The sequence below is a fragment of the Myotis davidii genome, unplaced genomic scaffold (assembly GCF_000327345.1).
Source record: "Myotis davidii unplaced genomic scaffold, ASM32734v1 scaffold299, whole genome shotgun sequence".
NCBI classification, from domain to species: Eukaryota; Metazoa; Chordata; class Mammalia; order Chiroptera; family Vespertilionidae; genus Myotis; species Myotis davidii.
This window is the reverse complement of record NW_006293088.1, coordinates 9747785-9757786: the sequence shown is the minus strand read 5'-3', so window position 1 is coordinate 9757786 and position 10002 is coordinate 9747785. Positions and strand designations below refer to the sequence as shown.

At 58.4% G+C, this 10002-nt stretch overlaps 1 long non-coding RNA gene across 1 annotated transcript in view; it reads left to right on the top strand.

Annotated features, from left to right (window-relative positions):
- Positions 1–383: 383 nt before the first annotated feature.
- LOC107183595 overlaps positions 384–10002 on the top strand; it is a 16550-nt gene continuing 6931 nt past the window's right edge. The window contains exons 1-2 of the long non-coding RNA XR_001514384.1: positions 384–395; positions 5454–5459. This is a non-coding gene — a long non-coding RNA (uncharacterized LOC107183595). The remainder of the gene's footprint in view (positions 396–5453; positions 5460–10002) is intronic.

Below are 10002 nucleotides of genomic sequence, written 5' to 3'. Positions count from 1 at the left end.
ATGGACTCACAGGCTCACAGACTCACAGGCTCATGGACTCACGGGCACATGGACTCACGGGCACATGGACTCACGGGCACATGGACTCACAGGCTCACGGGTTCACAGGCCCATGGGCTCACAGGCTCACAGGCACACGGGCTCACTCAGGTTTGCGCTCTGTGTGTGTTCGGTAGTGGTAGTCCATGCGCTGCGTACATTGTTTCCCTTATCCGTGCTGTGCTGGCTGGTTCCTTCTGTATCACTACCCTGTCCTTTAATCCTGCTTTTCAACCGTTGATCCTTGGGAACTTGGGAAGATTCCAGGGGAAACACAGGTGTTTACACAGCAAACAGTAACATGCCCGTGTCTGAAAGTGCCACGGACCCCGAGCAGAGGCACCGGGGAATTTCTGGTCCAGGAAGCGGCCCAGACTGTGGCCCAGCTGGGAGGTGAAAAGCGTGATGCTGCTGCTGCTGCTGCTGCTGCGAGTGTGTGCAAACCACACTGTTTGTTGCTTCTTCCCCTGCAACAACCAGCACCTGTGGAGTCAGCACGGTCGCCGGGGTCAGCCAAGGTCAGCTGGGGTCAGCCAGGGTCAGCCGGTGTCAGCCAGTGTCGGCTGGGATCAGCCAGTGTCAGCTGGGGTCGTTCGGGGTCAGCTAGGTTCGGCAGACCAGCGTGGAGAAACGGGCGCCCATCTCCCCACGGCTGTGGGGACGTTGGAGCCAGGGCCATGCGGAGGTCACCAGGGAACTGGAGAGTTGAGATCTGGGTTCACGTCCTCAAACCCTGAGAGCGAGCCAGCGGGCAGTCCCTCTGGGCTTCCACCTCCCAGGTGAAATACAGGAATGAAACCCGCTTTAATCTGTTTATAGTAAGATTCAAAAGGTACCATTTTTTATTGATTTGAGAGAGGGGGGGAGAGAAACATTGATCGCTTGCCTCCCATATGCACGGGGACTGGGGATGGACCCGAAACCCAGATACGGGCCCTGACCGAATGGAACCAGCCCCCTTTCTGTGCACGGGGCGGACGCCTGCTTTAGATTTCCAAGGCGTCGTGAGATCGATTGCTGTACACATCTCCCTGCCCAGAGCAGGCACTCACTCCCGGCTGCTGTTACCACCGATTAGAAAACAATCAATTGATGACAATATTAACCTCAGAACCTCACCGAAAACTGAAAGCTCCCGGACTGAGAAGCGCTCATCCTTTTTCTCTCATGAGCCAGCTGTTCCCTCCCCGTAAAACGACAGGCAGGGGAGTGAGGGTGGAGCAGGATCGCACCCACCGGAGGGACCAGCGAGCTCTCACCAACCACCCCCTCGTCCCCCGGGGAATCTGGGCAGAAGGGCAGTTTGCTGTGTGCATTCGTGACAGTTTACTTTTGGCTCAGAAGGTGCTTCTTCCTTGTTAAATATTTACAAGGTGTTTTTATTTATTATTTACGAGGCACTGGGGAAAGTCTGATTTCGGCTTTGTGGATGGGATCGGCGGCATGGAGTTTCTCTTTCACTCCAGGAGGCTGGCTCCCGGCCCAGCCAGGGAGGAGCGGGCCTGGGACCCGGGGCTGCGCCCTCCTGCCCCTCTCCTGCTGCTGTCGCCTCCCTCTCTCTGCATCCTGCTGTGGCTGCCACCTTCCCAGGGGGCGAAGGAGCTGGGCCTTCCTGTCCTCAGTGCCACTCACTCTGACGCAGCTGACGCCCTTTATCTTCCCCAAGTCAAAGAGAGACGCCCGCCTCTCTCCCAGACGTGTCGTTGATGTCACTTGGTCTCGGGAGGATTCGGCTCCCCATCCTTCACCCTCCATTCTAATTGATTTATTAACCTTTAAACATGTACCCAGAAAATAAATGGCTTAATAAAATAAATTATGTCGTCCTCGGTGACGCCTGAAATCCACTGAAACTTGAGAAGGGGCTAATGAAGCGGCAAAGGAATGATTAATGACGGAAACACACTTAATAAAGAATAATTTATTAGTGATCGCAGGCGCCTCACACTGCCCTGGGGGTTCCTGGGAGATGCTGCTGCAATTTCTCGAGCTCCTGGGATGGAGGAGGCAGACCCACGGGCACGTGGGCACTGTGGACCGGCAGGGAGAACAGGAGGCAGGAGCCCCCTCTGCTGAGAGCATGGTGGTGCCAGCTGCTGTGCGGGCCCGTGCACTGGGCTGCTTCGTCTGATCCTCATGCAAACCTGGGCCAGTGGAGCCATCCCCAGGCCTCAGGGCCCTGGGCTTCTTACCCATGTGTTTGCATCCCACTCATCATACCTCTCCCACATCCACAGCAGTCATCCATCCATCCTTTCATCCACCCTTTCATCCTTCCATCCATCCATCTTTCCATCCATCCATCCTTCCATCCTTCCATCCATCCTTCCATCCATCCATTCTTCCTCCTTCCATTATCCATCCCTTCCATCCATCCATCCTTCCATCCATCCATCTATCCATCTATCCATCCATCTATCCATCCACCCACCATTTATACATCCATTCATCCATCCACCCATCATTATTATCCATTCATCCACCCTTCCATCCATCCATCCACCCATCCATCCATCTATCCATCCATATATTCATACATTCACCATTTATCCATCCACCATATGTTCTCCCATTCATCCATCCATCCATCCATCCACCCATTCATCCATCCATCCATTCACCCACCCATCCACCCTTCTATACATCCATCCTTTATCCATCCATCCATTCTTCTATACGTTTGTTCGTCTATCTCTTCACCCATTTGTTCTTTCATCCATTCATCATTAATCCATCCATCCACTCTTCCACTCGTCCATCCATCTATTCAGCCACCACCGTTGCTCACTCACTGACCAATAGTCACTGGTTATCTATCAACAGGACTCCCTCCATCCTTGTCTCCCCAGCAAGTGACCTCACCTCACATTACGTCACAAACAGTTTTGCTAAACCAGCACCATCATCAGTTTCTACTCAGGGGTCCATCACCCCAAGAGCGATGGTTTCCACTCGTCCATCCATCTATTCAGCCACCACCATTGCTCACTCACTGACCAATATTCACCGGTTATCTATCAACAGGACTTTCTCCATCCTTGTCTCCCCAGCAAGTGATCCTCACCTCACATTACATCACAAACAGTTTTGCTAAACCAGCACCATCATCAGTTTCTACTCAGGGGTCCATCACCCCAAGAGCGATGGTGCCAGCCCTTGGGGAACCTCAAGCCTTTCCTGTGGATCCTTTAACCTAGAGGTAAACCTGTCTGCACCACCACCCAGACTCTAGCCCATTCACTCACACTAGGCCTTTGCTGGGAGAGGTCAGCCTGGCCTGGTGGCTTGTGACTGAGGTGGAGAAAGGCCGCTTGCCTGGGGACGGGCAGGGAATGAATCCCTTGAGGCTCCGGGCGGCTCTGGAGCGTGCTGTCAGGTGGGAACTGGCTCACCCCCGTCCTGCAAACCCATGTCTCTATGAAAATGGAAGGAGCCCCGTTGAGTGAGTCTAGGCCTCATCCCTCTTGGCCAAGGGGCAGAGCCGTGTACGTGGAGAATTTGGCCTCACCAGCGAGAGGTCTGGTGCTTGCCTCGGCCTCTGGGAGGCATCTCTGAGTGTCCTGTGTACCTGGGGGTCTGGGGCCACGCCAGACACTCTAACAATGGGACTCAGGGTGGGGCCCTCTGGACACATGGTATCCGCTCCCCCTTGAGGGGCCTGGCGCCTGAGGTCAGCCATAGGAACGGCCAGCCAGGTCCCACGGGCCCCCCGGGCTGGGGAGCGTTTCCGGCGGGGGTACTCCCGGGTCGTTTCTATAGGAGTTGGCGCTGTGCATGGCTTGGGGGGGCGGGGGGTGCAGCTGGAAGCTCTGCCGGGGACCCTTTCTCTCTGTGTCCCAGGTGTCTCGCTGGCGGGTTTGAACCTGTTTTTTCACTTCCCGAAACCACAGCTGCGAGGGTAGCAGGTTCCAGGGGGTCCCCGAGCCCTCCTAGGGGATCACTAAACCTGAGGGCCTGGGAGCTCCGTGTGACGACGCCCGTGGAGCGCCATCCACCGGAGAGACCGCGGGCTCTGCAGGTGGTCGGAAGCAAGGATGCTCGTGTGGACACTTCCCTTACGCTACAGGCAGCTTCCCACCCGGTTCCCGCCAGGACTTGGTGATGGAGGTGCCGGGGCTGCGTCCACAGGCAGCTGGGAGGCGGCCAGCCTCCACGCGGAGCTGGGACGATGCCCGGGGTGTGCGCAGGTGCTTCTCATGGCCTCGGGCCCCCGCAGTCCCCCTCCCTCCCCATTGTTACTGTCATGTTTTATAGGCAGAGCTCGGACAAAGTGAGTGGAAAGCACTTTCGCTTGAGTTTCATCAAAGGAAGTCATAAGAAATCCATAATCTTATAAATAGGTGATAAGACGAGTCTTAAAAATAAATGAGGTAGCGGCTTAATCACATGTAGGGCAGAGGCGTGGGGACAGCGCTGGCTCCAGCTGCTCCTCCCTTTAATGGGCCCTCGCCAAGAAAGAAAGTGGGGCGCCCTTTATCACCCCCAGCCTGGGAACCCGACGCACCCCCTGACTCCGCCCTCACAGCCACCAGAGAGGGAGGTGGCCTTCCCCAGGAGCTCAAGGGGCCCAGCTGGGTCCCCTGACCCCACGGCCAGAGGCCTCCTCCATCGGCCATCGGCTCCCGAAGAACATGCCTGGGTCTGGGCACGACGTTCCAGGAGGTCCATGGAGAGGCCGTGGGGATGGAGGTCTGGCTACACCCCTGCCGGCCCCACAGCTCTGGGGTCCAGATGCCCACGCTCACCTCCGAGATAGAACACCCCCGGCACCTCACCCACTCCCCCCACAATCCCGGCTACCCCTCCTAACCCCACCCACCGTGTCTCCATCCCCACGGGGACAGGTCCAGGTCGGATGGTTTCCTCAGATGATCACAGCACTCCCCTTCCCTGCCCCACTACAGACTGAATATTTGTGTCCCCAAAATTCATATGTTGAACCCCAAACCCCCAGTGGGATGGTGTTTGGAGGAGGCGGCTTTGGGTAACCATAAGAAATTCCACAGACCAGAGTCTTTTTTTTTTTTACAAGATTGTATTTTTTTCATTTTTAAATATATTTTTATTGTTGATAGTATTACAGATACGTCCCATTCCCCCCCTTTCCTCCCCTTCCCCCAGCCCCTACCCACCCACTAGGTCTTCACTACCCTATGGCCCCTGTCCATGGGCTGTGCATGTAAGTATATAAGTTCTCTGGTTTATCGCTTCTCGTGTCCCCACCCCACATTGAGGCGTGTCAGTCTGTTCCCTGCCTCCCAGATCAGAGCCTTAAACCAGGGAAATGTGCTCTCTCCCAGCCCTGGAGGCAGGAAGCCCCGGGCCTCTCTCCTGGGCGTGCAGGTGGGCGCCGGCTCCGTGTCCTCACGTGGTCCCCTCTGTGTGTCTGTGCCCTGATCTTCTCCTCTTAGAAGGACACAGTCCTGCTGGATTAGGCCGACCCGGTGACCTCATTTTACCTTAATCTCCTCTTTAAAGGCCCCAACTCCACACACAGTCACATTCTGAGGTCCTGGGCGTTGGGACTTCAGAAATGCACTTGGGGGACACAACTCAGCCCATAACACACCCTCACTGTGGGGAATGAGCAAAAGACATAAATAGACAAGTCACAGATTCAGAAAGACAAAAAAGGGCAGACACTTGTAAGCACATACGTGTCACCGTCAATGAAACACCAGGTTTCTCCTCGGAGTTTCTACAGGCTGCTCACAGGGGTGGTGACCGTCTGCCCTGGGTGCCAGGTCCTGGGACCACAGAGATGACCGCGACCAACTCCTTTTAAAGCCAGGAGCCCGCCTTTGGAAGCACCTGCCAACCCATCCACGGTCCACGGAGAAATGGAGAGAGACATTCGTTGGTGCCGCACCTGACGGACAGCTCAGAGGTGGCCCCGGTGGCCCTCCTCCTGGCCTTGCCCTCATGTGGCCTCCCCCGGAGCGTGGGCTGTTGGTGACTTGCTCCTAAGGAATAGACTGTGGCAAAGCGATGACCAACACTCCCGGGATCGGCTCACCCTCTCACTGCCGTCTGCTGGTTCTCCATCTCTCGCCCTTGTGCTTTGCTCTAATGAACAAGCTGCTGGGCTGGGAGCTGCAGGGAGGCCGCAGTGCCCAGGTCCTGAGGGAGCCTCTGGCCGACAGTCAGAACGATACTCAGGCCCTCGGTCAACAGTCTGGAGCGCCTGACTGCTGCCATCAACCACTGAGTGAGCCTCGACGTGAGCCCTTCCCCGGTCCAGCCTTCCGATCAGACCTCAGCCCTGGCCGCCATCTGGAGCGCAGCCTGTAGGAGACCCTGAAGCAGAGGAGTCACTGAACTCCTGCCCTCGCAAACTGTGCCATAACCCACGTGTGTTGAGTTCAGGGCTACTCATTACGCAGCAATAGAGAACCGATACATGGCCCCATGCACGCTCCCTGCAGCCTGGCTCCACAGCTGCGTCCACAGTCCCTTCACTCCCCCACACTGGGCTGCCTCCTCCTCACTCTCAGGAACCACCAGATCAGTCCACAAAAGTGGGTTCTTGAGAGAAAAGCCACGTGCCCGTGGCTGTGAGCTCAGAGAGAGCTCCGTCTGACTTCTTCCCCCAGCCCCGTGCCTGGCACCAGCTGAGTGCTCACAGATGGTCTGTGTGGGCAGCCACGCTCATGGGGACTTCAGCCCTGAGAATTCACTCGTGCAGGGGTGCAATGTGTTCAGGGGAACCCCGCCCTCACAAACGCCCGCTACAGGTGGGCACTGCAGGGCGAGCCCCTTCATTCATTTTAAAACCACTTCCTGGGCCTCCGGACCTGCGTGCTGGGGTGCTGGCCGTGAATGACATGAGGCCTGTGGGGAAGGGATGGGAAACAGTCCTAGACTTGACCAGCAGGAGGTCAGGGGCTCACACAGCCCCTGCTCCCTCCAGGCCTGGGCACTGCCGCCCGCAGGAGGCATCTCGCTCTGGCCTCCCCTCGAGGCTGGTTTCAGAACAGTGACCCCCACACTCAGCCCCCAGCCGCCTCGCCCCGAAACCGGCCTGGAGATTGGTGTGGGAAGATGCCAGCTCCCGGCCCATAACTCATGTTCAGTAACCAAATTATTTTTCTTTGGCGGCATGAAGGGCAGATCAAGCTTAATGAATCCAGCCCCCTGGATGGCGGCTGCTCCCTCCATTAGGCGTTTACAAGGTTCTTGCAAATTAAAAATGGGAAAAGGAATCCCTCCCCGCCCGCCTGCGCCTCCTCCGGGCAGGAGCCGCCTGATGGTTGTGATTTCCGTGTCCCCACCGCCCTTATCTCGCGGAAAAATCATTCCGTAATTTTTATGAGGCTCCCGGTAATCCAGGCGACGCTGAGCGATGGCCCTGGACCGTGTCCCCGCTCCTCCACAGCTCCTGGGGGGGAGGGGGAGTAGATGCTCCCTTTAATTTACTGTTTGCAATAACCAAGGCCTCATCCACACCCTCCGACACATCATTCTTGCAGCCCGGCCTGCTGTGGCCAGGAGGGCGCCCAGGAGCCCCAGGTAGGGTGACAATGCCATCTTGTCGCCCTCAGCCCCAAGCCAGCTGGGACCCGCCAGGTGGCTGCGGGAGGGGCTGGGTCCCGGGCTGGGGGCCAGGAGAGTGAGGAAGGTCAAGGTCCTCCAGCGCCTGGACAGCGAGGGGAAGGGGCAGCCGACCGGAGCTTCGCCAAGGAGATGAGGGGTTCCGGTCAACCGCCCGCCTTCCTTCCGCTCCCCTGGACCCAGTGGGACGCCTGTGCCTGGCTCCATGAACCAGGCTGCTCTGAGCCCCGGGGAGGCCTGAGACTTGGTGACGGCTTTGGGTGACGCTCCCTTGTGGCTGTAAGTGACCGGAGGGGTAGCGGAGCCTGTCTCCTTGGCCTGGGCCTGGTCTGCTCTGCGGGGGGTGGGACCAGCAGGGATGGGGGCTTTGCGGTCTGTCCGTCGAGCCCGCCCCCGGCTCGGACGTTGGTCCTGGAAGCTGCATGTCACCCGGCGCCCGCAGCGAGCGTCCAGGTCACACCTCCATCCTCAGGCAGCAGCGCGGCCAGAAGGGGCAGCTCGCACAGCTGACCTGCCCGGGTGGCCTTGAAATAAAAAATGAAGACAACCCTGCTTTTGGGGGGTCTCAGAGGAAGAAAAAATCCTCCCGGAAGTGGAAGTCCGCAACCCAAGCCCACAGATTCCAACACAAAACCAAGGAACAGGAACCCCTCTGAGCTTGGCCACAGGCAGGTGGCAGGAACCGGGGGTGCGGGGGGGACCCTCCTTCAGGAATTGCCTTTAGGGACGCCCCCCTCTCTCTGCTAAAACATCCTCATGGCCGCAGAGGAGAGCCACTGGGTCACTGGCGCTGACGCATAGCACCTCCATGGAGCTCGGCACGGTCCCCGCTGCAGCACGAAGTGGGGCTCCCCCAGCACTCGGGGAGCGGCTCTCATTAACCCGGGACGGCCCAGCGGCCGAGCGCCCGACACCAGGCCTCGACGGGGCCAGCACGGCCACGGAGGGACAGCGCTGCACACAATTAAGTGACTGTTCGAGCCTGCGGCACAGCACGGGAACAGGGTTCATGGGTTGTCCGCAGCGGGCTGAGCCCGCAGGCGTCGGGGAGGGAGGCCGCCTGGCTGTCCACGGCCGTGCACGGCCCGCGCGCTGTAATTAGCTCATCCATGACTGCGCACGCCCGCACCGCCGCCTTGGTGCTCATTAGTCACAATCACAGCCTTCACACCCCACAGGTGGCGAAACAAACGGGGTTGGCCGAGAGCCTGGCTCCCATGCGACAGTGGGCCCTCGCGCCACGTGTCCCGATCGGGGACACTTTCATCAGGTGACAGGGGCCGGGTCTCGTTGTCTGCGTGACTCTGTAACGTTCCCAGCCCCGTGGCATTCCGGAGGGGCATGAGCTGCGATAGCATGGCAAGGTGTCAGCAGCAGCCTCCCTCCTCGACATAGGGAAGATCAGGGGTCCTCCCGGCCCCCAGCCCCCGCCCCTGTGGCCCAGCCAGGCCCCCAGCTCTGGCGCTGGCTGATGCTGGAGGTTCCAGGGAGGGGCGAGGTCACCTGTTTCAGACACACGGTTTCTTTAAAGGTTCAGAAAGGACATTTGCAGCCTGTCTTAGTCAGTTCAGGCTGCGTAACAAAAATACCATAGACTGGGCCCAGCCGGCAGGGCTCAGTGGTTGAGTGTAGACCTGTGAGCCAGGAGGTCACGGTTCAATTCCCAGTCAGGGCACACGCCTGGGTTGTGGGCTCGATCCCCAGTAGGGGGCGTGCAGGACCCCAGGGGCAGGGCCACCAGGAAACGCAGCGCCCTCGGGAGTAAGCACCAAGAGTTCCATTCATTTCAGATGGAGATGCCCATGTCCCGTGTCTCATGTCTGTGTCCCAGGGGTGGGGGTCAGCCTGGCAGAGAAGAAAGATGTGGTCCAGGCGGGAGGGCAAAGGTCAGGACCCCTGTCCAGCCTCTGACCCAGAGCCCCTGCTTCCAGAATGTTCTCCACTGAGCACACCCCCTCACCCCACCAGCTCCCCAGGTCCTGCCGTTCCAGCGCCTGCTGTGAGCTCATGATGACATGGTGAGGAGGGAGCCTGGGCCGTGGAGGTGCAGCTTGAGGTGTGGACTGAGGTCGCTCCCTTCCTTCCTCCCCCTAGGAATGTCCCCTGAGCTCGGACCGGAGCTAAAGACCCCCACGCCACCACGTAGGAATGGAGGCCGATTTCCTTTTGTATCGATGTCAGAGCAGATGGGAGAGGGAGAGAGAGAAACATCAATGATGAGAGAGAATCACGGATCGGCTGCCTCCTGCAGGCCCCACACTAGGGATCGAGCCCGCAACCCAGGCAGGTGCCCTGACCGGAATCAAGCCATGGCCTCCTGGTTCCTAGGTCAACGCTCAACCACTGAGCCACGCAGGCCGGTCAAGGTTGATTTCCTAAGGAAACCTCGTTTCACAGACTCCTTTTCTTTCT